The 9,566-nt window shown below is 45.6% G+C and overlaps 1 pseudogene; it reads left to right on the top strand.

The window, feature by feature from the left end:
- LOC146175166 (uncharacterized) lies at positions 1-1,231 on the top strand (annotated as a pseudogene).
- The last annotated feature ends 8,335 nt before the right edge of the window (positions 1,232-9,566 follow it).

The raw sequence follows: 9,566 nt of genomic DNA, 5'->3' as shown, positions 1-9,566 counted from the left end.
ATGTTCTTGGATGAATCAGCTGGCCACTATACGAACTGTCCTATCTCTCTTACGGATCATAGTCTTCATCTGCCTGTCACCACACGTGTGTGCAATCCGTGCAAAGTGACCGTCACTCTACGTCATCCATACCTCATCAAGCCCAGTCACGGGACGTTCAAGGACCTGCCTATAAATTGCGTGCTGGACCGTTCCTTCATCAGTGGGCGAGGTGGCAGCAGTGCGAGCACCATGCTTACTCGCTGCCTGTTTCTTACGCAGGTATGTTATCTTCAGAATGCACCTTGTATTCGCTCTGATGATCGATTTCTACTGCTGTTTCCTTGCCCACAACACTCTCGCAAGTGCTTTGCTTATGTTTCGCTGTACTCGCAAATTGCGGCTTGTATTAGTAGACTTCTGAGGAGTGGGGATGTTGAAAGTAATCCTGGTCCTCCGCCATCAGCGATGGTTACTCGCTCTCAAAGTAATGTGAGGCCTTCAAATTCGGAAGCCGCCACCGGTCAACCGTCGGTGTCCGATATGTTTGCTGAGCTTTTGAACGAACAGCGAAAATTAGCTCAGGATATTGCTGAAATTAAATCTTTTCATGAATCTATTAATGCACGTTTTGAGACAATTGAGTCGCGCCTGGCTGCTCTGGAGTCCTCGTTACAAAAGCCCGCCGTCCACAGTGGCAGTCTCAACAGTGAAGTTGCACGTCTAAGTTCCGAACTTCACAGTCTTTCAAATAAAAACGATGAGTTGGAAAACCGTGCACGTTGGAACAACTTAATATTGCATGGTGTGCCCGAATCGTCTGATGAAAATAATGAATGTCTCTCCTTTGACATCGCAAAATGGTTTGAGGAAGAACTCAATATGAGCTGCCCTCAAATAGAGAGGTGCCATCGTCTTGGAAGGCCTTCACATGACCGTCCCCGTCCCGTGATCATGAAGCTTCTGGACTTTCGGGAGAAAGCTTCAGTGTTGAAAAAATGGCCACAAGCTTAAGGAATCCGATTACCGTATATCAGAGGATTCTTCAATACGTGTCCACAATATCTGGAAAAAGCTTTGGGAAGCGACTGAAAGTTTCAGAAGCAATGGCTGCACGGTCCGAATACGGTTTGATCATGTATTTATTGATAAAGTTCGGTATAACTGGAACAGTTCTTTTAATTCACTTGAAAAAGCATCCCGTAATGCGTCACTAAGTAATGCTACTAATGCAGTAGCCACTTTGCCTTGACTACCTCATCACAGCAATAACCTTCGTGTGTTAAATTTAAACGCTAGAAGCCTGCCTAATAAATTTACGGACCTTAACTCCTTGGTAACTGCTCATTCCCCTCACATTATTGGTGTTACTGAAACTTGGTTACATGGTAGTATATACGACTCTGAAGTTGCGTTAAGTGGATTCACGTTGCTGAGAGCTGACAGACCGAATGGTAGAGGCAGTGGTGTCGCCCTCTATATACAGTCACATTTGAAGTGTTCCGTCCTTGAATCTCCATGTGAAATTGAATTGCTTTTGTGTAAAGTTTATTTGGAAAACACATTCACATTAATTGTAGTGTTTTATCGGCCTCCTGGCTCTGATGATAATCTATTATTTCTTCTAAGTAAACTTTTGCATGATTGGAATCCTACAAATATAATACTTATGGGAGATTTTAATGTACCAGGTATTCACTGGCCTTCTCTTAGCAATACCGGCCATGATGTCTCTTTGTCAAGAAAATTGTTACACCTTTCCTTATCACTTGGCCTCAAACAAATTGTTCATGCGAACACCAGGCAAGCGGCTGTCCTAGATCTAGTTTTCCTCAGCTCTAATCTATTCGAGAATGGTTTCCAGTGCTGTGTTACTGTCACGAAATCGGCGCCCATTTTCATCGGGCCGGTGCGGCGCTGGGCGCGCGCGGCGTCGCGTGGGGGGCATGGAGAGAAAAGCCCCTTCCCCGCGCGGGAGAGCGCGTAGCTTTGTACGCGCTGCCGTGACCCTCTTTCCCATTGCCCGGGGAGGACGGTGGTTCATCGGCCTGGAATGTGCCAGGCCTTTCGAGAAATTTCTATGGGACCTGGCCAATGACGACGCGCGGCTCGACTGGAGGAGAAGTGGGAGCTATAACCAGCGAAGCTATGTGTGTGCGCGCGCTAGCTTTGACGCGTGCTAACAAACAGACGCGGCGCGCCCTATTTAAAGAGACCGCACCGCTTGATGAGTCAGCCAGTCAGTCAGTCAGTCAGTTCGTCAGTGTTTTGCGACGTGCTCGCCTTTGCTTCGGCTGGACTCCCGGGGATCACCCGCTGCTGACAAGCCCACGGACTTTCAAGGGAGCGGCGCTCGTCTAGTATGGCGGCCACATCGTGACTCTTGAGGCGTCGGACTGCAACAGTGCCCGGTGAACAATTTGGTGTTTGTTTATGTACTCTCTCGTGTTTCATCTGTTGTAAAGCCTCTACGTTATTGGATACCTGTGTAATTGCATGCTTAGCGTTTGTATTCTGTGAACCTCTCGTCTATGTATTTCAAGTGATCTTGTGTATTCCTTTGTATCGTCTCTTGCTGTGCATAAATTGTGTTTTGTTTGTTACTTCTGACTCCGATCCTTTCTCTGGTTTGAACCGGCGACCGCTGGGCACCAAACTACCACCCCCTTCTGTCGCTACAAGGCAGTTGAATTCCGGCTGAGCTTGCCACGCAGGTCGAGAGCATCTCCTTTGCGACCGGAACAGCTACCCCCACTCACTCTAAGGGTGTCTGGGAGTGTGCGCACCGTTAAGGGCGCATCGTTAATAATACCCCATAATTATTAACGGGTGACAATTATTCTGGCGTCCGCTCAGGACGTTTGGTGCACTCAAGCTCAGAGGACGGAGAACGAGTTGGAAGAGTTTACGAAGAGGTCGTAAGCGGCGTAGCAGCAGAGCGATAGCAAGAGGTACCGCGCTAAAGCGGTTGTGTAAGGTCCATTGAGAGTGCTATGTATTAGCATTAAACAGTTCAGATTGGAGATGAATCTCAAAGAGATTATTGCCTTAGGCCTAGAGAAGGGTCTTAAAGGAGCTGAACTGCGAGAATGGGTGGACCGAAAAGAAAGAGAGGTTCTAGAACAAGCTAAGAAGGAAAGAGAAGAGGCTGAGAAAGAAAGAGACAACGAGAAGAAAGAGAGAGAGAGAATGGCAGAGGAAACAAGCAGAGGCAAAGAGACAAGCAGAAGAAAGAGAAAAAGAATGGCTCAGGAAGAGAGCCGAAAGAGAAAAAGAATGGCTGAGGAAGCAGGCAGAAAAAGAAAAAGAATTCTTAAAAGAGAGAGAGATCCTTCTCAAAAAGCTGGCTGAAGTTCGGCGTTTGAAAGGTATTACCGAGCCTCCGGAGGTTACCTTTCCTTATATTAGAAAGTACAGTGAAACAACCGATTCCTTGACAGCCACCGGTGCTGTAGAAACTAGCTCCAGCAGCCAGAATAAGGTTGTGGAACAGTCCGTTCCCGCAACAGAAAATTCAGAAAGAAAAGACTTTACTGGAATTAAAATTTTTCAGGAAAATGAGATTGTGCCCTCCGAGACGACAGGTTGCACAGAAGCTGCAACGGCAGTTGTCGAGCCAGAATGCTCATTCATGTACTCTACGCCTGAAGATGAAGAAGGGCAGCATTGTAGCTCCGTATTAAATGACACCATGGCTGAGGACATGAGTGACAGGGATGAGGAGCTTTCAAATAGCAATGAGCACGAAAGCTTGGATAGAGGTGGCAGTGCAGGTCCTAACCTTGAAGATTCAGAAATGAAAGAAAGCGAAGACTGCACTGCAATGAAAGGATTCAAGAAACATTTTAAGGAAACTTTTAAGGAACGGGATGTAACTGAAAGTGAGGAGGATAAGCCTCCAGTTGCAACTGAGCTCTGCTTAAAGAAGGTACGACTGAAGGTCGTAAAGAAAAGAAAGAAAATTGGGATTGGGGGAGAGCAAAGTTCTCAAAAAGACGCTCCTTTCAGACAGCAATGTTCTGATTATGAGGGTAAAACCGGATCAAACGTTCCTCGGCCAAAGGTGCGAATAAAAGTGAAAATGAAAAGAAACAACGTCAGACCTGCCAAGTAAGGTGAAATGGAGCCGGAAAAGTCAAGAAGAAAGAAAAGGAAGAACTTACTGGAGGACTTGAAGCGCAAGGAGAACAGCTCAAATAGAGAAGAAACTGGGCGGCCGGCACGGAATAATATTAGGCCTGCAGGCAACATTTCTCTCCGCAAGCGTACTGTTTGGGGCCTCAGATACAAGGGCCAAACTACTTCTGATCGGCAAACAGACAATATAAGGAAGATGAAAGCGCGAATGAGGAAGAAAAGCAGGACACGCGTAAGAAAGACGTACCAGTGCTTCGTAAGAAAGAGAACTGGCAGTTTGAGACGAGCTCACCTGTTCGAAGGAAAAGCCACAAGCCGTTTTTGGAAATATAGGCGAAAGCATGCCCTGGGTTCGTGCGCTCCACATTTGAATAGCTGTGTTTCTGTGTTGTTGATTCTTATGTGTACCTGACGACAGTGTGTTGCTATGTTTGTGAATTTCATGGCATTGATGTGTAAATTTTGTAATGGGGTTATTACAGTTTGTGAAATTTGTGCAATATGTGTGATATGGTCATTTGCCCCATATATTTGCGAGCGCATGCATGCGCGCGCGATGTTCGTGGTTGTTGTGAATATTGTGGGACAATATTCTTTAAGGGAGGGGCAGTGTCACGAAATCGGCGCCCATTTTCATCGGACCGGTGCGGCGCTGGGCGCGCGCGGCGTCGCGTATGGGGCATGGAGAGAAAAGCCCCTTCCCCGCGCGGGAGAGCGCGTAGCTTTGTACGCGCTGCCGTGACCCTCTTTCCCATTGCCCGGGGAGGACCACCACGGTGGTTCATCGGCCTGGAATGTGCCAGGCCTTTCGAGAAGTTTCTATGGGACCTGGCCAATGACGACGCGCGGCTCGACTGGAGGAGAAGAGGGAGCTATAACCAGCGAAGCTATGTGTGTGCGCGCTAGCTTTGACGCGTGCTAACAAACAGACGCGTCGTGCCCTATTTAAAGAGACCGCGCCGCTTGATGAGTCAGCCAGTCAGTCAGTCAGTTCGTCAGTGTTTTGCGACGTGCTCGCCTCTGCTTCGGCTGGACTCCCGGGGATCACCCGCTGCTGACAAGCCCACGGACTTTTAAGGGAGCGGCGCTGGTCTCGTATGGCGGCCACATCGTGACTCTTGAGGCGTCGGACTGCAACAGTGCCCGGTGAACAATTTGGTGTGTGTTTATGTAACTCTCTCGTGTTTCATCTGTTGTAAAGCCTCTACGTTATTGGATACCTGTGTAATTGCATGCTTAGCGTTTGTATTCTGTGAACCTCTCGTCTATGTATTTCAAGTGATCTTGTGTATTCCTTTGTAGCGTCTCTTGCTGTGCATAAATTGTGTTTTGTTTGTTACTTCTGACTCCGATCCTTTCTCTGGTTTGAACCGGCGACCGCTGGGCACCAAACGACCACCCCCTTCTGTCACTACAAGGTAGTTGAATTCCGGCTGAGCTTGCCACGCAGGTCGAGGGCATCTCCTTTGCGACCGGAACAGCTACCCCCACTCACTCTAAGGGTGTCTGGGAGTGTGCGCACCGTTAAGGGCGCATCGTTAATAATACCCCATAATTATTAACGGGTGACAGTTACTGACGGCATATCGGACCATAAGGCTGTATTATTCTCAATCAGCTGCACTGTTCCCAGAGCCCGGTTCGAGTACAGCAGTTTTCGTGACTTCAACCAGGCCAATGATGTTCCTATAATTGACACATTAAGTGAATCCTTTGAAATGTTTGAAGAATTATCTCTGACCAGTGATGTTCATGCTGTTGTGGGGTTTTTTGAACATATTGTTAAAACATGTATTAATCACTTTGTTCCGCTGAAAACAAAAAAGAAAAATAGAGATTTGCCATGGATAACAAGAAACCTGCTGCATTTATCGCGTCATGTTGCAAGATTGCGTAAGTCGAAAAGAAATGGCAATCCTGTCAAAATTGCAGAGTTCAATGATGCCAAAGAGGAGCTACGCGTCAGGTTAAAGTCTGCCAAGGATTTTTACTATTCCGTTGCATTGCCAAAATTAATGAAAACGAACCCTCGCAAATTCTGGAAATCGATTCTACCCAGTAACAGTACTTGCAACAGTTTTATAGTTAACGGCGTTCCTGTTTCAGATTCACTGACAATTGCTGCTGCTTTCAATTCCTATTTTCATTCTGTATTCACACTGGATAACTATCGTTCCTTCTTTTAGCTGTGACTCTTACCCTCCCATCGAAGATGTCGTCGTCTCTGGTACAGGTTTTCTCAATATGATTCTCCAATTAGACACTAAAAAGAGCTGTGGCCCAGATGACATACCTCACTCCTTCCTTGTGCGCTACTCACTTTGGACAAGCCAATATCTTACCACAATCTTCCATAAACCATTATCCACCAGCACTGTTCCCCACTCCTGGAAGCTTGCCAAGGTCATTCCATTGTTCAAATCCGGTAGTACTCAACTACTGCAGAACTACAGACCTGTCTCTTTAACAGCCCATTCATGCAAGTTACTCGAACATGTTATTTTCAAACATATCATTGAATTTCTTGAAACCCACAACATCCTAAACATTTACCAGCATGGTTTCCGTCAAGGCCTGAGCACCACTACCCAACTAATTGAACTTGCGCACGACATTTCTCGGTCATTAGATCTAGGTAGACAGGTTACCAGCATTTTTGTTGATTTATCCAAAGCTTTCTACACTGTCCCACACCCTAAACTCCTACACAAACTTAACTCTGTTCTAAAAAACCCTCCCTGGTTGGTTGGATATCCAGTTTCTTAAATCAGCGTTCGCAGTCTGTATCTTTTAATTCACCTATTTCCACTCTGTTAGTGTTTCATCCGGCGTTCCTCAAGGTTCCGTTTTAGGCCCGCTTCTTTTCTTATTATATATTAACGACCTGCCATGTTGTGTATCTGTAAAAATTCCTCTTTACGCTGATGACTGTGTCTTATATCACGATATTAATACACCACTTGACCATGAAATACTTAACGACTCATTTTCTAATTTTTGTAAATGGTGCAAGGAATGGCAAATGAATATTAATTTCTCTAAAACTGTGTCCATGTCCTTTTCTAGACGCCCATCTCCTTCACATTTCACATACAGTTTTCACGGTCAGGATTTAGAACGAGTCACCGAATATAAATACCTCGGCCTTCATTTCTCTCATGAGATCTCATGGTCTAAACACATTGACATCATATGTAATAAACTTTTAAACGTCTCGGATACCTCCATTGTACACTGCGTAAAGCCCCAAAGGATACCAAACTGCTCACATATAAAACACTTATCCGCCCCATTCTTGATTATGCCTGTATCGTATGGAACCCTTATAAGAAATCCGATATCAAAAAATTAGAATCAGAATCAGAATTAGAAAAAATCAGTACGCTTCATCTTTCACAACTACGGCCGCGATTTTTCCCCTTCTTCCCATAATACAGATTTAGGCCTCACAGCCCTATCATCTCGCCGTCAAATAGAATGTTTGAAGTTTTTGCACATATTGGTTCACTCTCAGCGCCTTCCATCACTAAATAATTATTTGAACATTAGCAAGCCTTCTATAACTAGAAGTTCCCATAGCCTAAATCTCATCCCTTTCTTTTCCCGCACTGAGACATTCAAACATAGCTTCTTTCCTCTGACCATTGAACTCTGGAATTCGCTGCCTGGACACGTCCGCTCGCTACCAATTAAAGAATTATTGACAGCCATTGCTTCCTAATGGCTTTTTATATATATTTATGTGTATGTGTGTATATATATATATATATATATATATATATATATATATATATATATATATATATATATATATATATATATATATATATATATATATATATATATATGTATGTGTGTGTGTATATGTTTGTATTTGCTCGGTACAGTTTGCTTTGTTTGCCCACTCCTGCCATAGCCTCATCGAGGCTGCAGTATGTACAAATAAAAAAAATAAATATCACGGTCCATACTGAGTCCTCCAACAAACATCTCCTGTCAACTACGTGTTGAGCCTGTTACGCCCTCTGCGGACTTGCGTCGCCGTGGACGCGAAAGAGTTCATGTGACCAGAATCAAGCCATACCACGCTCCGTCTGTTCTGTCGGCTCCACAAGTCGCCAGGATGGCTCCTTCTCTACCCGGCGGGAAAATGTAGTGTGGTAATCTTCGTCTGCATAGCCACTCCCATGCATCGCGTGCTGGCGCGCTCGAGGACGAAGAGTTGGTCGCTGCCTTGCTGATTCGCCACGCCTGACGCTCCGCTGCGAGTTGCTCCTGAGCGGCTGAGTCCATCTGGGTTTACTGAATAAACACACCCCTACAATATATATATATATATATACAAATATATATAATATATATATTCACAGATATATATATATATATATATATGTGTGTGTGTGTGTGTGTGTGTGTGAAAAAAGCTTCATACTGATTGCAGTTTTATTTGGAGTCGACGTTTCGCCAGGAGCTCTGCCTTTCTCAAGACTGAGGGTACATGGTCCTTGTTTGTCTTATAGTGTTAGCAACTCAAGAGGTGATACAAACAGAATACGGGCACATACAGGCGAACAAGCTGCGCACGCACAATACACACACATACACATGGAGAGCAGGGTAGCCACAAAGGGTCAAGCAGTCCACCCAAGGCGCCAGCCGGGAATCAGCTGTATACAATACAGGTGGCGGCGGAACAACCTCGAAGGAACAAAAAAGAAAAAAAAAGTGGGGGCAGTGTTCGCTGCAGTATGGTCAAATAATTTGCGATTCTCTCTAAAATATGTGAGCGCTAAGCGTGAAGGAGGTTATTGCGAGAAGTGGCCGGCTATGAATGGTGAGCGCGCTCGCTTAGAGATTTTTTTCTCTGTTATTGGTTGTTGTCCCCTCCCTTGCCAGACCCGCTGGCTGAACAGGGAGAAAAAGCAAAGGAGGGGGGGGGGGGGGGGCATTGCTGATTAGAAGAACCTGTTAGCGGCGAGTGAAGACCGCTTTGCGACGAAGGATGAAGCTGGAAGGCAGAAAAGAAAACAAAAGTGGGGCAAGGTGGAACAGGTGAAATACTTTGCAGTTCTTGCCAAAAGATGTGAACGCCAAGCGTAATGGAGGTCTTCGTGAGAAGTGGCCTACGGAGGACTTCAAAGAAGCTAGAGAAAAAAAAAAGAAGGAAGAGTGAAAACAGAACTGAAAGAAAACGAAGAAAACTGTTAAGGGACAACGCGGTCACTGCGAACCACTTTTGTTTCGCCACCCATGATTTTTGTACGACAAAAGCTGAAATAAATAAACTTGTAACTTGAAGTGCAGGTCCCGGCGAGCATTGCAGAGATTGCTAGCGGCAGGGCGCCTGATGTTGTGTACACATTTGTGGCAGAAAGGGACGAGCAATACCTCAGGGCGATTGAGGCTAACGCCGCGCATGATGGCATGGAAGATGTTCGCGGTGGAACTCG

The sequence above is a fragment of the Amblyomma maculatum genome, chromosome 11, assembly GCF_055883805.1.
Source record: "Amblyomma maculatum isolate TAMU_Amacu chromosome 11, ASM5588380v1, whole genome shotgun sequence".
NCBI classification, from domain to species: domain Eukaryota; kingdom Metazoa; phylum Arthropoda; class Arachnida; order Ixodida; family Ixodidae; genus Amblyomma; species Amblyomma maculatum.
Note: the sequence above shows the minus strand (reverse complement) of the source record. Positions and strands in the feature narration are given on the sequence as shown.